We start from the raw sequence: 16,268 nt of genomic DNA, 5'->3' as shown, positions 1-16,268 counted from the left end.
TAATTTTTTTAAAATGTAGGGCCAGATGCTAGTATCCTTAGTCATGAGGAATAGATTTTACTCCACAATAAGTCCCTCTGAAGTCAATGAGACTACTTCAGGAGTAAGGTGTTACTCGATGCAAGTACAGATATTGTAATTTGGCTTTCAATTTGACCATAGTCCATTTGAATGATATACAAATGATATAGAGGAGAAAGGTGGGTTAGGTAATAGCTTTTTATACTTTCATGCGTATTAAAGGAAAATATTTCCTCAACATGCGGACTTTTATAAAATACCACAACTGAACAAATAAATGCAGAGTCAATATGGTCAACTTTTATGATGAACTTTTATGTAACATTCTCTTGTATGTTTGTTTTTTCATGTACTCAGATTCTAAAAAATACAAACAAATCAAACTTAAAACTTAAATCCAAAGGAAAATTAGCAAAATAACATTATTCCAGAGACTAAAAGCTGGCATTAAGAGATTTAGAGAGTTCTTCTGTAGTATTCTTACTCTACTTTTTATTGACGTTTGGGAGTCGAAGCACACCATCAGAGCATTTATTGTTAATTCAAGTCGAAGTCAAGGAAAGTCCTAAAGACATTGTAGAGGAAAATAATAACCTTACCTCTTTTTTTTTTTCTTTCAGGTATGCAAGCAATGAAGCTGACATTTCGTCATCTAAGCATTTTTGCAAGATGTTACATAATATATTACCTAGCAATGGCCTGAGAATGACATTAACCTTCCCACCTTCCTCTGTTGTTCTCACCCCAGTTCTTGAAATGTTTGTAGAAAGAAAAGTAAGGGTAGGTACTCATTCTCTTTGTATGTAATTTTAACCCTGGAATGATACAGACTTTCTGCACACTGTTGACCTCTATTCATCATTCCTCCCATGAAGGCAACTTCACTAATCAAGAAGCCTGCCAGGCATGGATGTGATACAAACTTAGACTACCCGTTTTCAGAAGGATAATTCTGACCCTCAGTCCCCTGATTTTTGACTCTTGTACTATCGCTATCATATGCCAGATAATTAGAGTGGGTGAGAAATGTTTATTTTTTAAATTTGTAAAACATTTCAGAATTTTGAAGTTGTTTCTATTTTGCTTTGAGCAAGCAAGCAATGGCCAGAAGCCAGAGGCCAGAAACAGACAGTGGCTTCCTTTTTTCCTTTTCAGTTTTTGAAGATGGTGGCCTGTCACGTTCCTCCCTCTTGGAACGCCTACTCAGGAGTTCTTTGGTGAATCAGATTAGTGCATCTACAGTCTGAGGTCACTGTCATCACCCAATAGGATTGATTAGGTCACCTTTATATAATCAAAGAACCTCCTTATTCCAGTCCTTTACCGGCTCAGAAGTCCATGGACCCAAAAATAATACACCCCATTAGTCAGTCAGCAGGTCCATAGGTATTTGGAGACATTTGAGGTCATGGGTCAGTCCACAGACATTAGCTCAACCATTCTACCAAATTCCCAATGCAAAAATTATTAAAATATGCAAAACTAACAAGAAGTTGGAACTGAAATCATATGAAAACACCTGTCATCCAGTCACACAGCCATCCTCAAAGAGGAACCGTACCTTATCCTTCAACTGTTCTTGTTCTACAGACAGCTGCGTACCACTCCCCCTTCCACTTTGTGGAACTCAGCGGCCCAACTTTGAACAGCATTTTTGACACACGAAATTAGAGTACAAAGTTAGATTTTTTACAGTATCAGAGGAAAGAGCCCTTTAACCCTAAAAACACAGTATCTTCCTCACTCCCATACCTGCTCCACTGCTAGCAGAAAGCTCAAGGAAGGGGAGCTGGGGATAATGCCACCTGCCTCCTACAGGATGACTTGTCCATCTGGCCCACGAGCCTCGGAGTAGCTTGCCTGTGTCAGGTTAGGTGATTCAAGCCTTATATCTTTCATAACACCCCTCCATAATGTTGTGTGTGTATTGTTTTCCATCTCCGCAGCTCTTCATTTATCATTTGCAGGGAGATTTCTGAGGTCTAAATTAACACTCTTATAGTCACCTGCTTTTTCTCAGTAACAGACCATGTTAATCTCAGCCCACATTTCCTTCATGGGCAGCTAATGGGCAGCTAGTTCCCTCCTGTTTAGCACTGTCCTTTGTTTTGTATGTGAGAGGATTACCTCTGAGTCATTATTAGCACCTTGCTCACCTCTGTGAGAGACATGGCAGAGATTTCTCTGCAAACTCTTTGAAGGTTTATTTTCCTCTTAAATGTTTACTACACTTTCTTTTTTCATTTCTTTCTCCTTTGAGGCCTTCAGCTTCAAGATTGAGTCATCTGTTTTGACACTGTTTTGTTCTCTCTGATGGTATTAACAGCGCTCTTCTCAATTCGTTACCATAGTGGCCTCAGCAGTGCAGCTTCTACAGATCAGTTGTTTCCACTGTAAAACTATTATAAATTATAACAGGGACATTTGAATTTTTATTAGTCGGTAACCTGCTGCACATTTTATCAACTGGGGTGTTTATGTATTAGAAGAAAACTCCAGCACCCCACTGTTAAACAGTGACTGGTGCAATTTGTTATTTTAAGAGAAATAAGAGAAATACTTTCAAAATGCACAAGCTATTTTAGGATTTAATACCCTTACATAGTAATGGATGCTCCAAAATAACAATCTTTTGTTTCTTATAACACACGAAAGGGGCATTCTGAGGTCATTAGGGCTTAAAAAGTACCCTGTGTTGACAGAGATCTTCTACTATAATCAGTCACATGTATTTGTTTGTTTAAAGTGCAACAAGCATGAAAGTTTCAGAGGAGCAGCCGTGTTAGTCTGTATTCGCAAAAAGAAAAGGAGGACTTGTGGCACCTTAGAGACTAACCGATTTATTTGAGCATGAGCATGAAAGTGCCATTCCTTCTCCTGTCCTGTGTTGCACCTGAGTAGTAATGTGAAAGGAAGGTGCCACTCACAAGGCCAGGGAAACAGATTCTTCCCTTTAATGCCAGAGTGGCAGCAGAGCTGCTCCATAGGTACAACAGAAGCTGCAGCTCTGACACAGGGAGAATGGTGAGGTGACTGACCTGCGTGGTAGCCCTCACTCCAGCCCTGCCACTCATCTCCTTTATGCAGGGCAGCCCCTCAGAGCTTAACTCTGTGGCACACTGGCTGGTGCAAGGGGTATAGGCTCCAACATAGGTCCTACCTCAACTACTATCTCTTCCTCTTCAGTGGAACCTCACCAGTTCTGATGCATCCAAGACCCTTCTAGGGATGGGTGAGGATTGCTCCTTTCAGTAGGCCAAATTCTGTCCTTTGATATGTCCATTGAACATCACACGTGATTTCTTATGCTATGTTCCTCAGGGGAAAGACTAGCTGTAAAGCTCTGTAGAAGGTGGTCTTCCTTGAAATTTTTCCAAGTTCCCACTAATTAAGATGATGCTACCTCAGTACTTGCTTTGTTCACTTGACCTCCCTATATTAGTACAGGGAATACATGTGACATGGTGCAAAACAAAGCATTTTTGCAAGATAAAGATAAAGGTGTTTAATTATCTAAAGTAATTGGAGGGAAACCAATGTGACTGCTAATATTTATTATTATGAGCATTTGTTTGCGATCTGGATTGGCTAACCAGTAAATATTTGTTTGCCATTTCCTGAATTATGAATGACAAAATTCATCATATTTGTAACATAAAGGGACTCCATTATTACACATCCGAGAAATCAGAAACATGTGCTCAGTTCTCCATACAATATACTTCCAAGGGTGAAAAGGCATTGCCTTTACAAATAATTTGAATAGTAAATGACCCAGGGCAAGCAGAAGCTCTGTAGTAACCTGGAGACTCAACTGAGAGAAAAAGGGTAGTAAGCTTTCAAATAGAATATCCAAGGAATGAAGTATAATAACCCATTTTAAACAGAACAAAGGATTATTCACCAGCTATTGTCCAGCAGAGGAGTTACAATTCAATGACTCACTGACAGGAGACACACCAGGGTATTGCTTCACCTTGTGACTCAGCAATGCCCACCAGACATGCCTGGACTTGTGTTCTCCAAGCACATGGACTAAGGGTATAAAACAGTACACAGTGGCCCCATGCTTGGCCTTTTTTCATCCTCTCCCCCCGACCCCTACCCCCTATGCTGCAAGCAACAAGGCAAGACTGAAGACTACAACAGAAGAGACTGGCCCAGGTTTCAAGGATGAAAAACTGAAATATCCAGTGGGGTGAGAAAAACTGCTTAATCTAGATATTGCCCAGTCTAATAGGGTTGAGAGTGTAGAGTGTAGTGCGTGCTTATATTTTATTTTATTTTGGTAACCACTCTGACTTTTTGCGTATCACTTATAATAATTTAAAATCTATCTTTCGTTGTCAATAAACTTGTTTTACTGTTTATCTTTACCAGTGAGTTTGCCTGAAATGTTTGGTAAACCTGCTCAGGTTACAAAGGCAAGTGTATGTCCACTTTCCATTGATGAAGTGGTGAACTTCATAAATAAACTTGGTTGCTCAAGAAAGGGTCTTGAGCAGTGCAAGATGGTATATTCCTGAGGTACAAGGCTGGGAGCTGGGGGGATTTGGCTGGTGCCTTTCTCTGCGGGGTTTCATGAGTGGCTCTTGGAGCATTCATTCAATCTATCTGGGTGTGAGGCTCCACATGGAGTTGTGCTGAGTGATAACAATGCCTGGTGGGGTTTGCTGCTTGTCACTAGCAAACATTGTGAGAGACACCCCAGGCTGGACAGTTAAGGGGACACAGTGGTCCCATGGTTCCAGGCTACACCCTGGGAATCCTGTCACACTCAGATCCGTGCTCATCAAAATTCATCAAGGTGATTTTCTTTTCTGAAAGCAATATTCAATCAGGGAGTGAAACAGCAGTTAGCTATGAATGTGCCTGTGTATATCTCTGTCTGTCCCCAGTAATTAGATAGCTCAAACACCTGCACAAAATTAAAGAGCTCAAAAGCCCAGCACAAAAAATTGCCTTTCTAAACACCTGGTAAGGAAGGGAGTTATTGGTTATTTCCTTTTCTCTTCTGACTATAGGCATTCTGTTCCTTAGTAGAAAGCAACTGAAACCAAAGCATTCATGGTTAAGGACTAAAAATGGTCACGGAAATGGGTGCCCCTGAGATACATAAATAGGAGAACAGGAATAAATATTCTGTTCTGAGGTGCACTATGTTGTGTAGGGCTAGTTCCTTTCAGACAATGGACATAAACTAATACTGCAGTAATTATTTCTGCTTCTGAGTCAGTCCATTCTGTATCCCATTTGAGCCCTGGAGTTCTGCTAAGCAAATACTGTGAATTAAGTGTTCATGTTTTTAACTTTTATGAAATTAACAAATATCTACAGAGGTCAGGTCTGACTCTCACCCACGCTCATTTAGTTCACATTGATTGTGTTCATTACCGTAAAAGATGAATGTTTGGCAGCAACTGCAGTCCCATTTCCACTGTCTCTCTTATTTTGGACTACTTCTGCCAATTTAGAGTTCTCTTAATTTTCCTTCAATATTGAAGTATAGTATAATACATGGCTTTCTGGTGTGGCAGTACACTGAATGGAATATGGACATTTTGTGACCATTAGAACTTGAAACAAGTATAAAGTCAAAAATACAAACTATGGGCCTACTCCATTTCTGCCCCTGGCTTTATGCCATTGTAACTTCATTGATATGCATGGAGCTGTTAGACTAGTGTTACAAATGGGAGATTTTAGCATTCTATAATTTGTTGTATTTTAGAGTAACATATATTTATTGCTATTAACCTCATTAATCTGCGTTGATATTAATCACTCTTTTTCACATTCGTATCACCATAACTTATCAACCCTGATCAATTATGCATTGTAAATCTCTTAACTTTAACTTGATTTCTCATATTGCTTTCCAAAATATACGCAGCATTAGCTGGATGTTTTTCTCTTTTGTGAAGTCAACGTTGTAGAAGCCTAACTCTGTAAATACAATGCTTTTCCAATGGGTGTTGTTAGAGTAATTCTTTGTGATAGCAGCTCTTAGGAACAACCAATAAAGAGATTACCGCTAGTGATCCTTCCCAGGTTTTTCACTGAACCGAGTGAATGTCTGAGAGGACAGTTGAGAGATTACAACTCAGTGCTATGTGTAATTCACTGGTGTATTCACTCCTGTTCAGAGACTGGCATTAGTCATATGTGCCACTTAATTTCCATTGAAATCCTATTTTGCCCAAATATTTTTACAATTGTGAGGGCTTCAGTGGGACTTAAGGGACAATGCAGGCCTAATTCATCTGTCTGTTACCTCCAGTAGTAGCTATTGTAACTCCACTGAAATCTACTGAGTTACACCAGCATAAATCTGGTGTGACTCAGTGGTGGTTGTTTCAGTTTGCTTAAACTCAAAATATCCTAATGTTGCTCTTACTGGTTCAGCTCCACCAGTGGTAGAAGCAGGAGGAGATAGACAAAGTGCCAGTGGGTGCTGCCATTATTAACAATGTGTTACCAGCTGTGAGCAGGGTCAGACAACACAATGGCACAAATGTTGGCTGCCGTGGAAGCATTTTTATGCTATGGTGCGAAAAGGTCTCTGGATCAAGGAATTTGCAGTTGAAAGGCCTGATCCTGCATGGTTAACATAAATGAGAGTTTTGCAGTTGACTTCCATGGGGCTTTGTGTGAGAAAATCAGTTATATGAATATTTCTGTAGCAGAGCCATTATGCCAATTTAATGTAGCATGTATATGAAAATAAGAATCTTAGCTACAAGAATAAATATGCAAAAGGATATTTTAATATGACAATTTATTTAACAGCATTGCATTTTTTACCAATAAGAAAATTCCATTATTATTGTAATTATTTTCTAATGGTCTAGTGTAGCCTGTAATTTCCAGTGAGCTGTGAGACGAAAGTTGATCAGTTTTTTGGTTTACTTTATAAAAGGCTTATCTGAGGAAAAATATGTATTTCGGTCTAATGTATTTCTATATTAAAATGCCAGGACAACCCAGGCTCAGGCTCTGTATATTCAACAAGATACAGCTTCATTACTTTGAAGGGTTCTCTGTGCTCCTGATAAATATTTACCATTGTCATTTACTTCAGAAATTACTCTGGCTATTTGCTGATTTATAAATTAGGTTTCTCATGTAAGACTGGTTATAGTGCATACTCATTTGAGTTTAACTGCTTATCAGGGAGTGGGCTACTGTACATAATAAGATTTGCTTTAGTTGAAAAATTGGGGGGGGGTATTTTAATCAGAATCTTAAAATAAAATACTGTAAATAAAATTAGGTTTCAGATTCTACTTAATACCAACTAGAGTCTACTGTTTAATGGGTTTAATTAGTTTTGTCTCCCAGTCTTTCTAACAATTAAAACCATGTTTAACCATCTTATATTTACTCAATATTTCTCCTTTATTGTACCTTCTACTTCCTATTTCAATAATAATCTAATGTAGTCTGCATCTCTGCACCAAATGAGTTTTAACCTACTTCCTCTCTCACCTAGGATTATACGAAGCAAAATAGAGCAAAACAAACGTTTAAGATTGGATGTCTTCCCAAAAGAAAGCTCTCACTTCACCACAAGTAATGGGCTTGATGCAGGAATCACCGGGTGACATTCTATGCCTTGTGTTATGCAACAGGTCAGAGTAGATGAAGGAAATAGTTCTTATGGCCTAAAATCTATAGGTGAAATCCTGGGCTTGCTGAAGTCAACCACAAAACTCCCATTGACTTCAAGGGGGCCATGATTTCACCCAATAATATACAACCTATATAAAAATATGACTATTTGAAATGTCAACAATGCATCCTGTAAATAACAATCCTCAGATGCATTTTCCCCTCCACCCTGCATTTCCAACATACCCTTCTCAATGGTCTAGTATACATTTATAAGTCTCTCTCTTTTTGGGGGCATCCATCCAGCATCCATTGACGTCAATATCCAATTACACTTAATGGTGCAGCATCAGCCCCTTAAATTGTAAATCTCTTGTGCTGGAGACTTTGGACCTGATTCTCATTTATAGTAAGGCCACTTTACAAATCACTAGTCATGTAAAGTACCCTCAAAGTGGTTTAAACATTTGCACTGTTGTCTTAATGTACAAGAGAATTGGGATTTTTCTCCTTATTTATCTGCATAGCATTTTGGTACTACAAGAATAAAGTAAGTAACAGGTATACTTCATACCTCCATACTGATAACTTCAGTTAGGTAGCAGATTTCCTAACTTGTCTTACTCTGTTTTGATTCAAAACAAAGGCATTTTAGATGCTTTGATTAGTTTAAGCCATACCTCCACACTGAACAATAGTAGCAATTTTCTGATTGGCTCTAAGACAACTCTACCAAAATAATTTAGTTAATTCCTTAGCAGCTTCAGTTTCTGAAATGAGCTTTTCACTCTTTGAGGATAAAATAACAGCTAAGTTGGACTTGCCACCTGATACCTATGCATTAGGCTTCAACTAGATTTTCTTACTTACTATTAGAAGTGTGCTAGGGAATATATACAATGGAGGTTACAGTTACTTGTAGGGTCATGGGAAACTTCCCAAGCACAAAGGGCACAGGGAGCTATGTAAAATATGTGTGAACGGAATAGTATCCCAGGGTGATAAAATACTAATATTTTATCTTGTAGGTGCAGTGAACTGTTATTCCTAGCAGCATAAACAGAAGAAGAGCCATAAGAAGCCTCTGACCTCGCCTCAGAGACTTGCTCTTTATCAGGGGTCCTAAATTCTCCATTCAGCTCACTCTGAAGAAGACATTTAAGGCACAATTGTCCTTTCCAATTTGCTCTGCAGGTCTCTTATCCTTACCGCAGATATGTAACCCCTTAGGGAGGGAGCATGGTGTAAATAGTACAAGGGAATAGGAGTCAAAAGGGTTGTATTCCTGGCTATGCTATTGACTCCAGATAAGCTCAATCAACCTTTCTGTGCTTCAGTTTACTCACCCATAAATTAAGAGTATATCACCAGGGAATTTTGAAGATTAACTAAGCAACCAAAGTTTGTAAACTACTCAGATCCAGGGATCAGAGGCACTATACAAGGGCAAAGTAGTATTTTATCTGTCTTGCAGGATGCTGCACTTTAAAACAAAAACATACAAACCAGAAAACCCCACCAAATTTAGAAGTATCAAAAGGGGCTGTCTTGAAAGTCTGGGAGACTTCAGTCCTACACTGATCCACCAAAGAGCTGCAGAAAGCATGGCAACAGTGTAAGCTTTGCTCTAAAGCCATAACAGTGAGCCAGAGGTAATTGGAATCACCATTTGTAGGATGAGAGGGTAGTTCAGTCTCCTCCATAGCTATTGTTACCTGTTGAGACTGCTGCCAAAGTACTAGATGTGGTGTGGACACCTGTGTCCCCTGGTATTTTTCGGAGACCACACGCAGCTCTACTTCTAGGGAGAGATTTTTCAAAAGTACTTGCCGGGATTTGGGAGCACAAGTCCCATTGACTTGCATTTCCATGGTCTCATTGATGACTATCCTGCTGAGTGCTGAGAACTCAGTGGCAGAAAGAAAGCCTCCATTAAAAGCACAATTCTGCTATACAAGATGACAGATTTGTCTTCAGAAATGGCTGAATGGTACAGGACGTGGAAATTACAACTATAATACTCTAGGTATGACACTTTCCCATAGGTGCCGTATGTTCTATATTCATAGGAACATGCAACCAGTTAACTATTGCTTGGAGGTTTTCCCCTTAATTCTTTTACCTTTTTGAAGGTGGAATAGTACTTATGGGGGAAATTGTCAAAAGCACCTACAGGATTTAGCATAAGGCGCACTGACTCCAAATAGCTAACTGGTTGACTTCCCCCTACGAACGTATAACTTTCTTGGAAGAAAGACTTACGTGCCTGACTCCAGGAAAGGGTTCCCAGAGGTGTAAGCAGAGATAGGTACCTCCCTGCAGTTCAGATTTAGGAGCCTACCTCCATGGGGAGTAGGGATTTAGGACATACCCTTCTTGTTGGCATCTCCTGTTGGCAAGCTTAGGTGGTCCCCCCATATATAGGGTGACCAGATAGCAAGTGTGAAAGATCAGGACGGGGATGGAGGGTAATAGGCACCTATATAAGACAAAGACCCAAATATCAGGACAGTCCCTATCGGGACATCTGGTCACCCTAGCCATATAGCGTGCTGGTTTTTGTTGATCCCATTTCTAGGTGCCTATCTCGCCCATGCATTGTATATATAGCCTAGATGCCTATCCCTGGGTTTATGGATTCCAATGATTCTGAAGGTGCCTATAAGTCCCATTGTGGATCCAGCTCCCAGCACCTTCCAGAATTGGGCCCATAACTAAAAAATGTGTTAAACCTGTCAATTAGCTCAGCTGATATGAAAACTGGAAATTGAATTGGGTCTTGATTGGGGTAGCTCTCACCAGATAAGGTGCTCAGTGTGGCAACAATGGAGAGTCTCAGAGCCAGAACAGACTAGAAAAGGCTCAGGAGAGCACTGAAGGAAAAACTGCTCATAGACTGATTTCAGTAGTGCAAAAGAGAGAAGGATTTAGCAAGTATTTTAAATGTAACAGAGATCAGCATCAAGCAAAAGAGAGCATGTTCTGCCCCTGCTTTTAAGTTGATCTGAGATGCTTGAGTTGAAAGTCCCTACATTTGTGCATATGGGACACTTTCAATGAAGGGTCCTTGACTCTAGTCTAGAATACACTTCTCCTCCTTTGGATAAGTCTGAATCGGTTGACCTGTAGGGAACACTGAAATATCTCTGGGCCTGATTCATTGCGGGCAGCCATCTATGCATGGGCAAAGTGAGTGTAATATCCATGTAAACTGCTACCAACTCAGAATTGTAGCGTTTAACCCCCCTCTACTCTGGAGGAAATGACTACACGGCAACAAGGAATCAAGTCCCATCTATTCAACTAGGCTTTTTCTGAGGAGACTAAGGAAGCTCTCTGTTTGTTTCTGTGGACTCAATGTCAGTTTCGTGTTATTCTGAAATACGTATTTCAATGCTGACTATTTACCTTAAGTTTATATGGGTGCATTGTAGAAACTGAATAAACAAATATATTATATGCTGTAATTAGTGCTGGGGATCAAAACTTGAACCATATTTCTCTCTTTCTTTGAAATGTGGGTGTTGGGATCTAATGGGGAGGATAGTTATTAGCCTTCTTTACTTTTCTTGTGATCCTACTGTGTAATTCCCAGTAACTATCTGTTAACTCTAACAGTGCCGTGAAAGACTGCTTCCCATATTGGCTTTCTGTGTGCCTACAGAAGCGGGGAAGTCCCAGGGGAACTCTCTTAAGAGTGATGTGTTTTCTCAGATCTCAAAAGGAAAACTGTCCTCACTACAGCCCACTCCCACCCATCCTCATGTTTTGAAATATCAAGTGAACTTCAGCTATGCAGCTACTGCACTTGCTATCAGTGTTAAGCAATGTCACTGGGGAACAAACAATTCTGAAGGACCTACATCTTACCATGTATCAATCTGACAAACCCACTGAAACCAGGGTCAAACCACCTTCCTGCAAAAGCTGTGAAAAATGGTTATTGCTAGAAAACATGAACATCTCTGGCGGATTAAGAAAATGGAATAAAAATTCCAGAATGCAGAATAGTTTACCAAGGAAATGGGTGGGCTTTTAAAACTAGACTGGCTGAGGTACTGGAAAACATAGGGGACATATCTGAACTCACAAAGCAGATGATCCAATTGGACTTTTCCAACTTTAACCTTTTATTGTTTTATCTACAGAAACTCCCTAAAAAGTATAGCAAGAATAGAAGAGACTTACACTACTGAAGTTAAAGAAGTAAGGTCTGCAGCAGCAAAGTGATAAGGTATCTCTGGAAATCGAGCAACATATCAACCAGTAGATTTTGAAGTCAATAATCTTATTCTTTCTCTCTCCCTCAGCCCAGTACTGTTCTAGGTTGATATATTAGTGTGAAGAGAAAAAGACAGATTAATTGTCTCATTAAATAAGAGTTCATTATATATGTAATACATGTAAATAGTTTATATATGATCTTAACCTTTTATGGCTTTTCAGTGAAAATTACACTTTAAAGTCATATTTTTTATGTAGGCTCCTGAATCTACCAGCAGTTTTGCATGGACACACATCATGCTCAGTTCTCTTGACCTTCTTTGTTATACAACATAAAATGAGATCACTGCATGTGATTCTCCACCATTAAGCCAAAGGAATTTAAAAAAAGATGATCATACTAAACAGCATGACTTTGAATACCTTACAGTCATTAGCTAAGTCATGATTTTAAACTTTAATAAAATGTATAAATATATGATACAGTACCCAATATATTACAGAACAATTAAATCCCGACGAGGAATAAATATAGAATAAAAAGATCAAAGAAAGGAGACATCACATAATAGTCAGAAAAAGCAAAGTAGGAGAGTTAGTTATTTCCAAGATGTTATATTTTCTGAATCTGGGGTTTTCATCTGTTTGAGTTAATTGAGTGACCTTATATAAAGTAAAGGGATTATGAACTGTACACACATTAGAATAAAAGTTAGCAGGAGGTAAATCAACCATTAAAATGTGTCTATTTCTGACACCAGTTCAAAAAACAATCAAATGTCAGAAAAAGCTGGTTGCCTAAGGTCAAACTGGTTCATGACTAAAATTTTTAAATAAAAAGTGTTTCACACAATTGTACAGAGCGGGTATTGCAAAACAGACTTCATATGAAATATTAGTTGAGAAACTGAAGTTTCCACTTTTACAGGTGCAGATGAGAGGAGCTAGAAAACTCAAGTGGCACAGAACCCTGAAAAAAATCAAGCATGTCCCAGCACAAAGTCTATAAATATCAGCAGACCGAGGTAGACCCTCAGTGGGTATGTTTACACAGCAAAGAAAAACCCATGGCTGGCCCGTGCTAACTGATTTGGGCTCATGGGTTCAGGCTGCAGGGCTGTTTCATTGCTTTGTAGCCTTGTGGGCTGAGGCTGGAATCTAGGTTCTCAGACCCTACAGGGTGGGAGCGTCCCAGAGCTCGGGCTCTAGCCCAAACCCAGAAGTCCACACAGCAATGAAAAAGCCTCACAACCCAAGTCCTGTGAGCCTGAGTCAGCTGGCACAGGCCAGCCATGAGTTTTTCTTTGATCTGCAGATATACCCTGAGGTCCTCTACCTTCCCTGAAACCATGAATGAAATTCTGGCACAGACCCTACCAAAATAACCACAGACATTTATAAAGATGAATAAGTAATGGTGTGTAATTTGGCATAATGAAAGAATACACCAATGCCATAAAATCACAGCTGCCTGCCACATTTCCTATGATATGTGGGTCATTCAGATTTTCTATTAATCATCCACTATATTAACTTTTCTTTGAGAGTGTTTGTTTAACAGCTGTTGGTATTTTTTTCCTCTTTACATCACTTCTATTAATTCTGCTTTTGCGGAGGAGATATATCACTGAGTATGATGATCCCCTCCTGTGCAATAAAGTTCTCATCCCAGATGTCTACCAACTTGCTAAGGAGACGGACATCTCAAGATGTTCTCTCTGCACATCCTTCTCCTTCTCCTTCTGCTTCACCATCCATGCAAGAGGTGCAGAAACCATGCTACAGGCATGCCCTCTGTATTGAGACTAAAGCAGGGAAGGAAGTGAACTTTTTTCTTTGGGGGCCTGTTCATCCACAGTAATGAGTACGTTCTGGGAAAACCTAGTGTCTTTGACACCCACTGAAGTCAATGGAAGTCAAAGGCACTTTGCACTTTCTAGGACATAGACTCATAGACTTTAAGGTCAGAAGGGACCATCATGCTCATCTAGTCTGACCTTCTGCACACGGCAGGTCACAGAACCTCACCCACTCTCTCCTGTTATAGACCCATAACTCCTTACTGAGTTACTGAAGTCCTCAGATCATGGTTTAAAGACTTAAAGCTATAGAGAATCCACCATTTACACTAGTTTAAACCTGCAAGTGACCTGTGCCCCATGCTGCAGAGGAAGGCGAAACACCACCACCAGGGTTTCTGCCAATCTGACCTGGGGAAAAATTCCTTCCCGACCCCAAATATGGTGAGCGGTTAGATCCTGAACATGTGGGCGAAACTCACCAGCCAGACACCTGGGAAAGAATTCTCTGTAGTAATTCAGAGCCTTCCCAATCTAGTGTCCCATCACTGACCATTGGAGATACTCAGCACTTTCAGATCTTGGGAATAGGTGCAGTGATGCCATCAATTGTTGTGAGACAAACACACAAGCCATCCTTATGTATTTGTATTTAGGCTACATATTGAATGGATGGAAAAGACATCCATGTAAAGCATCCATGTAAAGACACAATAGCTCAAAAATAAGAATTAACAATAATGTATTTGCCCATTTTAAGACTATACACACACTGAATTGATTAACACTTATAAATTCCCTTTTAAAAGGGGAACTAAATGGGTTTTTATATGTGCATTTCTTAATTCACACATGTGCTTCTTTAGCTGTCACATTACTGGTATGTGCCATTATGTATCTGACAATGAACAGTGAAGGAGAGAAATGCATTCATTTTGATACCTTGTACAATCACATACCTACAGTTATATCAGTTACATCCCATGATGAGTATGTGTGGGATGGACCTTCTTGAAAAATGTTCCCTCCAGAGGGTGTCTTTGATCATTTTCAATTCATCTCAGTTGGAGGATATCATACATGGTAGCTCCCTTTGAAGAAGCAGTGTTTGCTGCTAATACATTCCATTCTCCTCTCCTTGTGTTGACAACCAAAGTTGAAAGCCAATGCCACCTGTCTTGCCCCTATAATTCTACAGTATGTCACATTAGACTGAGCAGATGGCATAAAAAGAAAAGGAGCAAACATGGTATCAAAATGAATGCATTGTGTTCCTTTGTTCATTGTTGCATGCATAATGGGACATATCAAGACTTTAACAGCTAGAGAAGAACTTTTGTCAGGTCAGGTATTTGGAAAAGTGACTCAATTCAGAAAAATTCAGAAAAGACCTGAAACTTCCCCCAAATGTATACAAACGAGCACAAATCAAAATGTACCTAGATTTTTAAAAAATTCACATACTGAAAGTACGTTTAAGTCTATGCTGCCAATGTGCGTATGACAAACATAGCTATAGCATGAAAAAAATAGTCCATTGCTTTTTGTATTATTTGTTTCCAGCAGTATTAACAGTGTGTTGCGTGCTGTACAAACACAAAGTAACGTATGGTCTCTGTTCTGAAGAGTTTTTACATTCTAAGAAGACAGGACAAATAGGCAGAGAGACAGAGATTAGGGAAATGAGTGTAAGACACCAGTAATGTAGAAGATGGTAACTAATTGGCTACAACCTGAAAACAGAATGCATTATTATGAATTAAGTATTTGTTTTTTATTATTTGAATGTAAAAGTCACAGACTATAGGCCCTATAGCACCAAGTGCCCTATAGCTTCAGCCTATTCAATAAGCTAATTTCGTGAAGGTGCCAGGGTACAATCTTTCAGGAATAACTGGAATACAAAAATGGTAGTGAAAGTGCATTGTGAATGAAACAGGGCTCTCTACAGACACTGCACATACCTTGTGGAAAATATAACAAGTGCTGTGTGTCTAATAGAAAAAAGCTGTACAATATTATATTGAATTATTTGAGTTACAGGTTGTGATCATACAATTAAAGATGATACTGTAGTGTCTACTGGACAGAACACTGCATTAGGATTCAGGACTCTTGGCTTCTATTCCCAGTTTGGCCACTGATATGCAGTGTGAAGTTAGACAAATCACTTCACCTCTCTGCCCCTCTGTGTCCCCTCCCACCATTTATCTGTCTTGTGTATTTAATTCGTAAGCTGCTTGGGGAAGAGGCTGTTTCTTACCATGTGTTTCTAGAGTGCCTAGTGCAAAGGGACCATGATTTCAGGTCCTGCCTTTACAATGGACAATGCTACTACCAGGGCTGTCCCTAGGGGAGTGCGGGGCCCAGTAAATAGGTGCCAAGTTTCTAATCATCTGGGGGTGCTCCCCCTGGTTCCGCCCAGGCCCCGCCCCCACTCCACACCTTCCCCCAAGGCCCCACTCCCGCCCCTGCCTCTTCCTGCCCCACCTCTTCCCCACCCAGTTCCACCCCCACCCCCAAGCGTGCTGTGACCTCGCTCCTCTTCCCTCCCCCCCAGCGCCTCCTGACACTGCAAAACATCTGATCTGTGGCAGGCGGATGAGAGGGAGG

The 16,268-nt window shown here is 39.9% G+C and overlaps 1 long non-coding RNA gene across 1 annotated transcript in view; it reads left to right on the top strand.

Annotated features, from left to right (window-relative positions):
- The window catches only part of LOC142068528 (uncharacterized), a 56,806-nt gene extending 52,450 nt beyond the window's left edge, over positions 1 to 4,356 (top strand). Inside the window, exon 5 of the long non-coding RNA XR_012664358.1 lies at positions 642 to 4,356. This is a non-coding gene — a long non-coding RNA (uncharacterized LOC142068528). The remainder of the gene's footprint in view (positions 1 to 641) is intronic.
- The last annotated feature ends 11,912 nt before the right edge of the window (positions 4,357 to 16,268 follow it).

This window comes from Caretta caretta, chromosome 11, assembly GCF_965140235.1.
Source record: "Caretta caretta isolate rCarCar2 chromosome 11, rCarCar1.hap1, whole genome shotgun sequence".
In the NCBI taxonomy this organism is placed as follows: domain Eukaryota; kingdom Metazoa; phylum Chordata; order Testudines; family Cheloniidae; genus Caretta; species Caretta caretta.
The sequence above is the reverse complement of the archived record's forward strand: the minus strand, read 5'-3'. Positions and strand labels throughout refer to the sequence as shown.